Below are 12,937 nucleotides of genomic sequence, written 5' to 3' on the forward strand. Positions count from 1 at the left end.
ATACCATGGGCTCTATCGCAGTCGCTGCCAATGTGCAATGGTGGGTATGGCAGAGTGTCATCATGGGTTTCAGGGAGTATGATATCTACTGGGAATGTGGGTGCTGTGTACACTGTCATTACACCAAGGTACACCCGGTATATGTCCCATGTACCACGTTATGGTTACCACTGTCACCATCAACCATACATGTAACTGTTTCCACAATCCAAGCCAGTTATGCATGTGATGTGTGCAGCCTAGCTGTAACACACTGGACACACAGTCAGGTTAGTTATCAGCAATAAGCCCTGGTATCTCGTATGTGTGTCTGGCTATGTGTCTGTAAATGTGTATATGATGGTATGTCACACAACATATTGTCCAAATACACCCATCACATTCCAAGGCCACATACTCCTATTACAATACCCATTGCCACACAGTAGTACAGATAGTGTTGTTGCTGCCCATAGGTGAGGCATGACAATACAACACCCTACTACATGTGTGGCATGTGCATGAGATGCATATCCCTGTAGTACCACTGTTAGGGTATACCATGGCTTGCATTGCAGTCGCAGCCAATGTGAGATGGTGGGTATGGCAGAGTGTCATCATGGGTTTCAGGGAGTACGATATCTACTGGGAATGTGGGTGCTGTGTACACTGTCATTACACCAAGGTACACCCGGTATAAGTTCCATGTACCATGTTATGGTTACCACTGTCACCATCAACCATACAGGTAACTGTTACCACAATCCAAGCCAGTTATGCATGTGATGTTTTCAGCCTACCTGTAACACAATGGACACACAGTCAGCCTAGTTAACAGCGATAAGCCCTGGTATCTCGAATGTGTGGCTGGCTATGTGTCTATAAATGTGTATATGAAGGTATGTCACACTATGTATTTTCCAAATACACCCATCACAACTCCCATTAGCATACTGTACATGTCTGGGGATGTTCTGCATGTAACATGTAACCTGGGACATACCTCACCCTAAATGCTGTGTGGTGTGTGCAATGTAAGCCACACACTTCAGTATCGCTACATAGCTAGGTGGGGGTCTACTCCCAGTGTTGCCAAGTAACAGTGTACGTGTATGTGGATGGGTCTACATCAGGCTGCAAGGTATACACGCCTCAGCGGGCAACCCGTCCATGTGGCGCAGGCAATAACCAGTTTAAGTAACCTGTGACATATGTTCAACTGTACCCCAGATATGTCACAGCGATGGTGTCACCACAGTGACATACCCCATTGTGGAATATCACTACAGACCATCCTCATGCTGACACATGTATACCTACAACACAAATTGATAACATTATAGAGACCACATCCAACCAATGTTACTAACAGCTATAAGGCATCATAGCTGGATGGCTACAGTACCTGCCATATATGCATTACACTCTACTCCCTACAACATGTTACACATTTAGTATTGTGGTACACTGTAGTGCAGTCACTGTGTGCATCAGAACCATATCAGCCTGTCCCTGCATTGATGGTATGGTTGACAGAGATGTGGCACAGGCATCATCATATGCACAGGGCATCCTAGTGCTGACACATGTACACCTACAACACATAATGATAACATTAAAGAGACCACATCCAACCAGTTTTACTAACAGCTATAAGGCATCATTGCTGGATGGCTACACTACCTGCTGTATATGCATTACACTCTACTCCCTACAACATGTTACACTGCAGTACTGTGGTACACTGTTGTACAGTCACCATGTGCATCAGAACCATATCAGCCTGTCCCTACACTAATGGTATGGATGACAGGGATGTGGCACAGGTGTCATCATATGCACAGGGTGTGAGGCTGGTTTGCCAGAGGCTTAGGGGGGGCATACATTTGACACCATGTGTGTGGGTGAGAGGTGTACTGTGGAGAGCTAGGTGAGGTGATGTGGTGTGTGTAGCTACGGGGTTGCCCTAGGTGTGTTCGCATAGTGTGTGGGTATACATGCAGACAGTTCTGCCATGTGGTTTCCCTACACAGGTGCTTATGGACAGCTGCAGATCATACCTGGCAGGGTGCGCAGTTCACTGCCTCTGGCCATGGACATGTGGACTGTGCCTGCCAGGGGTTCCACGGGCATGTCCAGGTACAGGCCTCGATGTGCTACTCCCACCTGCTGATGACAATTGTCTGCTGTTACCAGGTCCCTTCTGGGACTGGCCAGGACCACATGCACATGGCCTGCTGTGCACCCCCTGCACTGCCTGGGTTGCTACTGCCACTACTAGAGCCCCTTGGTGTCCTAGCATGTCCACGTTGACTGCCAGCTGTTGGTGTTGCTGACCCACGTCCACACGGGCGTTGCTGCATCCCCACCAAATGTTGAAGCACGGACACACCACAGCCAATGAGGGCCATCATCTGATCATGCCATCTATCCGTGTGCTTGGTAACAGCATAGCTGGCTCCCAACAGTTCATGGAGGTTGTCGCTTAAAGATGCGAGAGCAGCCCTCTTCAGCCTCAGACCCTGTCTGATGTAATGTTCCATATGTGTCTGTACCGCCATGACAGCCTGAAACATGCGCCTGCTGGTACCAGCTATGTCGCCTTTACCAGGGGCATGATGTCCAGTGGCCCTACCACGAGCACCCTGGGACATCCACCTATGTGGTGCCCTGCCAGACATCCGGCTATGCCTGCTGCTACCAGACACAGTAGGCATGGTTAACAGACTTCCGTGTGCACTGCTACCAAATGCCAGCCGTTCCTCCACTATGGCCACTGGTGATGGGGTAAGTGTAGGCACTCAAACTGTGTGCGGGGTTGAGGTGGTTAAATGGGGGATGTCAAATTTTGGTGCAGTGTCAGCCCCTGACAACCCCACCTGTGACTCAACAGTACTATCATCATCTTTGGTCTCTGTATGGACACCAACATTAGATTGCATGCAGGAGGGACCCTGACTCTCCTCACCACCTGTGGGGGAAAACAATAAATGCACTTTAAAACCTGTACAGCATTGCCTAACCATGCACACACACATAAGCACGTGTGCATGCACACACACACACACACACACACACACACACACACACACACACACACACACACACACACACACACACACACACACACACCTCCATAATACCTACCTGTCCATGGCTTTACAGACAGTCCCACATATATGTCCATGTGTTATTCCATCCTGCATCACACTTGTTAGCATACACACATTGATACCATATCAGTCTTCTAAATGCCCAAACAAGCGGCCACAACACAAGGCCTGTTGCTACTTTACCTGCCTGACCTGTTTGTAGTGGTTTTACATGTCCTCCCTGCTGTCATTCGGTATGCACCTACTGCATGTCTGGACATGATGTGCATGGCCCCTATATGTGTGGGCTACTAGGTTGTATCCATAATATCTCGCACTGGTGTGTCATGTGTATGTAATGCTCAGTACATGCCAAATATGCTGATCCTTCAGCCTATCATGTGACAACTGTAATATTTGGATATATTCCCTGGTGTTGACTAGTACTTCCCCAATGCATCTGTAGTGCTGCATACATGGGTTGTAGGTGACCTCTCTGCTGACTGCGATATTAAGGGTGTACCTGTTGTCTACCTTCCCTCTGGATGCCTGTTCTATGCTACAGACCATATTATACTATTTGCTGCCCTGTGATTCCACACATGACAGGTATTCCTGGTGTGTTATGTGTCAGTCCATGTTCATGAACTGTATGGTCCCAAAGGGAGGTACAGCCATATGAACACCCCACCATCACACATATGCATACATGGTCACCCATACAAACATACACATGCACACATGCATCCTACATGCATCTACCTCCCTCCACTTCACCAGAGTGACCCTGCAGACAAACTAACTAACCACCAGGATGCACACATACACATATACAGGTGAGGATGCACAATGATAGTACACGCAGTCCTCCTATTACCCATCTGTCAACATGCAGAACATATGGTACAGAACATCATGCAGTTCAGCTATAGTCAATCCATGCTAGCAACTGTATACATGTGTGTTATGCATGTGCTGTGTCAGTAGGGGATACCCCTTCCCCTGGATACCACTGCATCCATGTACACAGTATTGCTGTGCACCTGCTCTGCACCCTGCCATGTACTATACACCACAACTCACAGGTGTACAACCCATTGTGAAATGAGTAGTACTGTGTCAGTTATGTCAGCTTTACTTCTCACAGCCCCTATGTTTTTCAGCAACACATCCCTGGGATGATATGTGGACAGTTCTCATTGGTGAAAGCCTAATGCCTGATTTACAGCTGTCAACATCAACAGACCATGTATTACAACTCCAATACTCTTACACTGACAACCATCAGAGCATACCATGGCTATGGGGGTGTACACACCTTTATTGATATGACACACACATCCTTGATCTGCCATGGGACAACATCACTGCATATCTTACCAGTACACGAGCCCGATATGTGACATATGTCCTGTACTTTCACATGTAGTGTCTACAGATTGTGTTAGGTGTGCGGATGCTGACCACAATGCAAACAGACCATGTGGGCATATGTGTGCACACCCTTATCATGACAGTTTATCGCAGTTCTTGTTGTGTGTACTACAGCAGCCACAGCAGTCACTACTCCTGGAAGGGGTATACCAACGTGGTCCATCTGCATTTGCTAGTGTATGTTCAGTCTGCCCTACACAAGTCCCACTATTCTGCATGATTGCAAGGTCTACTCATTCGCACATCCCATGGTGTTCACACACTGCTGCCACTATTGCTGTGTGGGTAGGGTTATGGCTGCCACAGGTCCTGAACCTGACTATGTGCAGATAAAGACATTCCTAGCATCCTTATGATCCCTTCTGCAGTGCACTGGTGTGTCATGCTGACCCCCCCTTCAGCCTTTATGCAGATGCATGACAAGTAAGCCCTACACATGTGTGTCACTTTGCAGTGTCCCATACACTGAACACCACATATTGCAGCCTAAACCCAGCTGATAATATGGACTACTGTAATGCCTTAATGCCATAGTCTATCTCTGCAGCAGTTGCCATTGTCCTACAGGCATCTACACTGGTGTTGCACTGTATATAGGTGTTGTTCCGAACATGTCCCTACTGTAGGCCATGTCTACCACCAGTATGCTACTCCCTGTGGAAACATTCCGCAATGACAGGATGTTAGTTATCATGCAGGTGTCTGACATACCCTTCCAATACCCCATCATGGTCATCCCTGTGAGACCCATGAATTTCACAGCAATAATACTTGCACATGTACAGCATGCATTCAGGGTAGGTGTGTTAGATGTGTACATGGGATATACCATCACCATTACATGCCCGGTGTGTTGGCAAGCATCTACATAAAACATACTCACCAGCTACAGGCTACTGCCTTGGTGGTATCCCGGAGGGACCTACATAAGAAGGTGAGAGATGCAATGTTAGTGGCCACACCTGTGGCAGTGCTACAGGGTGGGTGCAGTATTACAATACATTAATGGCACATTCCCATGATACTACCACATCTGGACATCTGTTTATCGCTACAATGCAGCAACAAAATATATCTATGACATGTCAGATATGCATGATCTACCTGTACCAATGCAGATGTATACACAACAGTGGTCTACTGATGTGCCCTGTGTCCTTACCTGCATGCTCCTCGGCCGGTGTGTGGTGACACCCACCTCTACAAAGGTGCCCAGCTGTTGTTGGCTGGCCAGACAGGCAAGTGCCACAAGGCTGGCCAAGGGCTCCTCCACACGTGTCAGGAAGGGATGGATGGAATGCCCCCCCTGTGGTGAGGTGATCCCCCCAGACTGCAACAGCATGCTGATGGGCATTGCAAAGCAGGTCAGTACAATGATGCCGGACCTGCTCATAACTGCAGTTGTGCAGCCCAACATCATTGACCCTATGGACTAGGTTGTTCCACAGGCCGGTCCACTCCTGCTGCTCATGTGCAGCCCTGACAAACAGTACTGGGTAGTGCTGGATCAAGTGTGATATCACCATATCATTCTCTGCTTGTGAATAGGTGGGCAACTGTGCATGTGATATTTTGGCTGAAAGACATAAAGATGGAAACAGATCTGAGCAACTCATACAGCAAGGTTACCACAGTTCGTAATACACATCTATGTCACCCCCCTAATATATCAGCTTCAATAAACTGTACACACAATGCATTAGGTATGGCTACAGCTTACCTACCAGTGGGACAGATATTGCATTGTATCACACTTTCTGCTATGTGATTGTAGCCATGTCCCCTGTGTGGACACTATCATTGCTGGCCTGTTACAGACTATTCACCTGCATGCCATTGTCAGGGCCACTATGATTCCATATATGCCAGTGGTATGGCTGCTTTGGGATTGCTGCACATCTGACATTCTGTGTTATTGGGGATATCTATGCATGCTGTTGGACATGTACTGGGATTGTGTAGACTATTACTACCAACATATGTTCTATAACAGTGACACAATAGAATGTATATGTTCTACTGGCCAGCAGAACCACCTCTCTAAACCCATCTGCCCATGATACCTGGCCACATCACATGTGTGTCCAAACCTGGGGCCTCCTCATGTACTGGTCCAGCAATACCATCAGGTGGAACCAACCCAGGGAATGTTGTCACCCCCCTCAGGGCACACACAGACATGCTCCTGTCACCTGAGGTCAGGTCTAGGGTCTGTTTCATACCGGGCTCCACAGACACATGTGGGATGTGCTACATCAGTCTGAGGCACCCAGTACACATTCACAGAGCCAACATATTCCTCCTGCTCAGCCTCCAGACCAGGCAACTTCAGGACATGGACTGTTGTTGTGAGTAGCAGTGGGTGAGAGGCTTGCTCCCATTGTGCCCGTATTGGGGCCCTTGGGGCACTCACATCACAGACCACACACACCATCCAGGTTGTTTACCCACCACATGTGTCACATACCATGCCTGTAGACTGTCCTCTATATCTATCAACCCTGACCACTTCCACAAGTGTACCTGCCATACTTCCCCAAATCCCCATTGCATACTTCACAGACGGGGGCAATGTGGTCCCAATAAGGGACTAACATGTAACATATCCATCCTTGTTGCACACACTGCCAGCTGTGGATATCTGTGTATATTGCTATGTGTGCTGGTGCCTCACACATAGCACACATCACTGTGGTAGTAATATAGGGCACATGTCTTTACAGGCATATATATATTATATATATATATATATATATATATATATATATATTTATGCGTGTGTTTATATATATTTAGACATGTGCATATAGGTATATATCTATATATGTGTGTGATGTATATATGTGCACATATATATGTCTACACTTGGGTATCTGTATATTTGTGGACATACATGCTGATATACATAGATATCTTTATATATTATATATGAGACATATGTACACATATGCATACCTATATGTGGGGTGCATTCAGACATCAGATCCACAATCTCACAACACCTTCCTACACAGCTGCACTGTTCTGCCTGCTGCAACACAAACAGGTGCCACATATGGACACAGCCTGACAATAGGGGGGTATATGTAGGACCCTATTGCAGGTAACCCTATTACACACCTATGGCATTCCGGAATGCTACATTACAGATTAACCTGCGCACACAGATAGTCCAAAAAGTAAATTAAGACTCCACTCCCAAATAGACCTCTTCATTTACTTTTTGGACTATCTGTGTGCGCTGGTTTGTTACTGTTTGGCAATTACAGATTAACCTGAGTATCCTGCCAGTGGTGGGCTGTGGGTCCCATGTGTCCATCATAATTACATTACTTCCACCACCAGCTATTGGCTGCGTAATATACATACCTCCCATTACAAAATACACACTATGATGGCTTACATCTTATCAGTCAGTGCTGACCTGCACAGTTGATGGCTATGGCCCACTATTCACAGGGACAGACACTATTGTCCATAGCAGTTGTTCAATTGAACATCATCACAACAACACCTGATGGCACATATAAATCATTCCACATCATTTATCCCATTATTATGGACCAGGTACTACATTCTATTACATGTATATATACTTCACATACCTGTTGTGGGAGTGATGTCTTGATGAACAAATGCTGAATAAATGCCTTTGCCTTAGGCTTTTGTTTTTAAAGTGTTTTTCTTTTCTTTCTTTCTTTCTCTTTCTTTCTTTCTTTCTTTCTTTCTTTCTTTCTTTCTCTCTCTCTCTCTCTCTCTCTCTCTCTCTCTCTCTCTCTCCTCCCTCTCTTTCAAGAGAATGGAATGAGCTGCTTTGAATAGATTGAAGCATGGCTATAGTAGTTGATGCATATGATCAGGTGATGGCTTCTGCAATAATTAGTGTCCTCCACTTGCTAACTGCATGCAGCTTGCTGTGCAGTACTTCCAATTACCACTGTCATGGCAACCACCTACTATAAATCCCTACATCATGTGGGCGTGGTCCCTTTACCTTTCCTGTGTGATGGACATCCTTCCTGTGTGTGGGCATCAGTGTTAAAGACAGCAGGTAGCAATACCTCTTACAAGAGAACCTGCACACTCAGCCCAGCTACATATTTGTTGGAGGTTCCAGAACTACAGAATGTGAGTAGAGCTGTGTTATGCTTTGTATAGTACTGGTGTTACAGGGTTTGTGTGTACATACTAGTTTACCACCATACAGGTCCTGTGTCAGATATTTCACTGGCAGTGTGTGTGTTGAGTGCTATCAGTACATGGCTACATCCATTTATGTTTCTAACCTCAAATCCCTGACTAAGGGTATGTTGCAGACTATCCTGTAACACCAGCGATGTGCTTAATGTATGGCAACAGTTTTCTACATATAGGCCTGTGTTCCACCCTCTGTCCTCCACCTACATACCAAGCTTTGCACATATGACATGCTGTCATGGGTTGTTCTGTAGTGGGCTGTGAGTATATCATGCTGCAATTCCTGCCATCAGTCCACTGCTATTGCATCCCCCACACATACAGCGGGGCTGGGGCCATATATGTGCGGGCTTCATCTACACACTACATGTGTGTTCTTATGTACTCCAGAGGCCATTTATGTAACAGTGGTATATGGCCCTGTATTACTGAGTCTGGGGGGTGCACCATAAATAACCTAGGCTGTTACAAAATGTGGGGGTATCAGGGGTGAGCTGCCTTAAGGTATCTGGATGTACAGTACCATACAATTCACATATATTTAAATTAGTTACATAAATTTGGTTAACGCAGGCCTACTGCTGCCTGCCATACAGACTGTTCTGTTTGTCAGTGTGCTTGTGATGGCATCAGTTATGCCTTGTTATGTAACAGTTACATCCCATTGCATCAACTGAGTCTTTACCAGCTAGTGATTGTGTACAGAGTGTAGATAGAGGCTGCTGGACTATACACCTGCATTACTTACTGTTGATTGTTTGGTATCCTGTGGCCCAGTCTGTCTTTACTATTGTACTATTTGAAGGGCTTGGCCTGGACAGCAACATTTGTGAACCTTTCCAGACTACTGTATTAGTATAACTGTTTCACAGTTGCATTACTCTGTTCATATTGATGTTGGTGTCTGAACAGCTATATGACATGACATATAAAGCTGTAATAGTACACAAATAAAGTTTTCCATTTATGCAAACCTGTGTGTGGTGTTATATCCTATGACCTCTCTGTGGGTATATGTTGCAGGCAACAAATGTCATTTGTATGGTTGGCGCATACAGTGTCCAGTTGTTAAGGTGTTAACTGTAGGCATAGTGGCTGTTCCATATTGTGTCCACCTTCTACATATATATCTTACTGTACATATCTGTGCGTGTGTATATGTAGTCAAATATATATCTATCTATATATATATATATATATATATATATATATATATATATATATATATATATATATATCTGTATCTGCATATATGTGTCTGTGTATATGTATCATGAGGATGTTGACAGCGTCCACATTGTACATTTCCTATGGGAGCCAGACTGTACTACATGATATGTTACCAATACCAGCCTGACATCATACAGGTGGGATGTAGTACTGTTAACATCTTGTGCCCATGTCATGTCAGGTCCTGTTTATGGGATCTGCAACACTTGGTAGTGTATTGTAGGGCGGACGTGTTTGGCTGTGGGGGGGTGTATACCTATTCGTACAAGACATATTCTGTTTGGGGCCTCTCAACCCCATTAATGGTGCATGTGGACATACATGTTGTAGTTATTTTCCCATTGTTATTTACAGATGTATGTCCATATATACCTATATATATATATATATATATATATATATATATATATATATATATATATATATGCTTACATAAATATAACTATGTCCTTATATACATACATATATATATATATATATATATATATATATATATATCTGCTTACATATATGTAACTTGCTGTATATATTTAGACATATAGATGTAGACATATATATCTATAGATGTAGGCATTTTCATGTATATATGTTCATATATGTTTCTATATATGTATACATTTATGTTTCTATATATGTATACATATATATATATATATATATATATATATATATATATATATATATACTATATATCTACATATATAGATATGTTGTAACTGTTTAGATATTAAAATATTTACACACACACATATATCTAAATGTTGGAATACATTCTCTGTACTGTTGACTGACTGGCCTGGATGATATGTTTGTGAATACATTAGAGTTATGTATATCTGACATGGCGTAGTTTTAAATCATTTTGTCTATGGTGTGCAGAGTCCTGTGTTTGAGCCTTGCAGAGGCTGCTTATTTTGTTGCTGGGCAGAACAAGAGCCATTGGATGCAGAGTGATTAAAGCACTTTTGAGCAGTTGCAAGTGGGTTTGCGCCGGTTTGCGTGGAGGTAAGCACTGCTAACTTCCAGTTACAGTTTCTTATACTCAGTTAACTTTTAAATTGCTTAACCAGTGTAGACATTGCTTATCCCTGCGCAAACAGGCTGAAACCTACTTACTGCTGCTTATAAGTAATTACTTCTGCTTACTCCTGTGCTAATTTCTTTAAAAGAAAAGAAAAAGGGGTTGATAGGAAAGTGGTGAAAAAAGGGGCACAAAGAGGGTAAGACAGTAGGTAAACTAGCCAGGGATGTGCAGGAAGGGTGTAGAGAAGGTCCATTGCTGACCATTTTTTCTACAGCAACAGCTGTGCATATACACTGAATTTGGAGGTAGATTTGGACACTCAAATCCCTGGGAGGGGGTGAAGAAAGCAATAATAAGTTGTGATGCCAATTAAACCAGATTACATGTGCCCAGTGGACATGTATGTGAAATGGACAGCTATGTATGGGGAGAGATTTTTTTGAGGGAACAGATTGCCCTTTTTTTTTCAGGTGAGAACAGGATGTTGGGGAGGGATAGTAGGTATATTTGGGGAGGTAGGTTAGGTAGGTAACAGACTGGACAAAAATGACACATACAGGGGTGGTATATGACACATGTCAGGGGTGGACACCTTGATGGGGAGGGATGTTGGGAAATTGGAAGCCCATGAGCCCCCTAGTGGAAACAGTAGGACTGAGGTCCCCACCCATGGGCAGTTGCAACATGCAGCCCTTGAGCTGGTGTAGAAAATCACCAAGACGCTGATTTATCTCTCTACACACCACGACCCTGACCTGGCGATTGGTGAGAAGTGCCTGTCTGTGCCCACTCCCTGGGGGGCAAGCCCCATCCCCTGAGGTGGTTGAAACCAAAAGTGGTGCAGGACCAACAGACAGGGAGGTCCCAGATTGGGCCCCAGACATGCTGTTACATGGTGCCACAGCCAGCTGAGGTGGGACAGGTGGGTCTGCTAGGACCGGCCTTCCCAAGCATACTATAATGTTTAGATTTCATCATCATATGTGGGTTAGTAATAATCAACACATTTCAAGGTTAGATATAGCAGTATGCATAGATATTCCCATTAACCCAGACACCAGATTCGGAATAGTTGCATAACAAACAGAACACATGCATATATGGACCACAGTGGTAATAAGAACAGCATGCAGGCACACTGATGGCACCATGCCACCAATGTTGGAATAATTCAATATGGCATATGCATGGGAACAATTAAAATATTTATCAAACAATTGGACATCAGACTGCATCAGTCGCAATGCTATACAATACCAGTGTAAACAGTACCAGTACAGGGTATCATTCTTGTATTTCTAGGCACAGTTTTGGTATCTGGCAGACCTGTGGGGGAATTGTTTGTTAGCACTACCTGAATGTTCCCACACACAGTACCAGATTCCACATTACTCTTATGCACATACATCTCACTCTGCTACTGTACACACTCTGGCCACAGCTTGACAAGTTGGGGTGTATATGGAACATACGTGGCTTCTTAGTCTCATAAGGTTTTGGGGAGTTGCTAGTGTGCCAGCTTTATTCTCATAGATGTGTGTCAATCAATTGTATTTCCTGTTTGCTGCCTATATGTCTGGGGTCATCCCACTGATTTCCCAGGAGGACAGGTTGATAGGCAACAGATATGAGCCACTTTACTGGACATTCTGGATATATCTTTACAGTAGTGGGGTATGATTCTGTATGCAGACTACTACCATTCCCAGGACTCGAACCATGGCTGTGTGTGCTAAACAAAACAACAGTTCACATCTCAGTTGCATGTGCTATTTGTGTTTTGTTGTCTGCATTTCCCCTGTTTTCTGTCTATGTGTCTCTCAATTGTGCTAAATGGCCTCTGTGGATTACGCCAGTCATATACAGACATTCCTACACATTCAATTTATGGTGCACAGTGTGGGTAAAAGTGCTTAATACAACAGTACTATTATATGATTGCAAATCTACATTACCATATGATACCAGAGTATACACATGC

The sequence above is a fragment of the Protopterus annectens genome, chromosome 11.part0, assembly GCF_019279795.1.
Source record: "Protopterus annectens isolate FY-2018-M chromosome 11.part0, PAN1.0, whole genome shotgun sequence".
Lineage (NCBI taxonomy): Eukaryota > Metazoa > Chordata > Ceratodontiformes > Protopteridae > Protopterus > Protopterus annectens.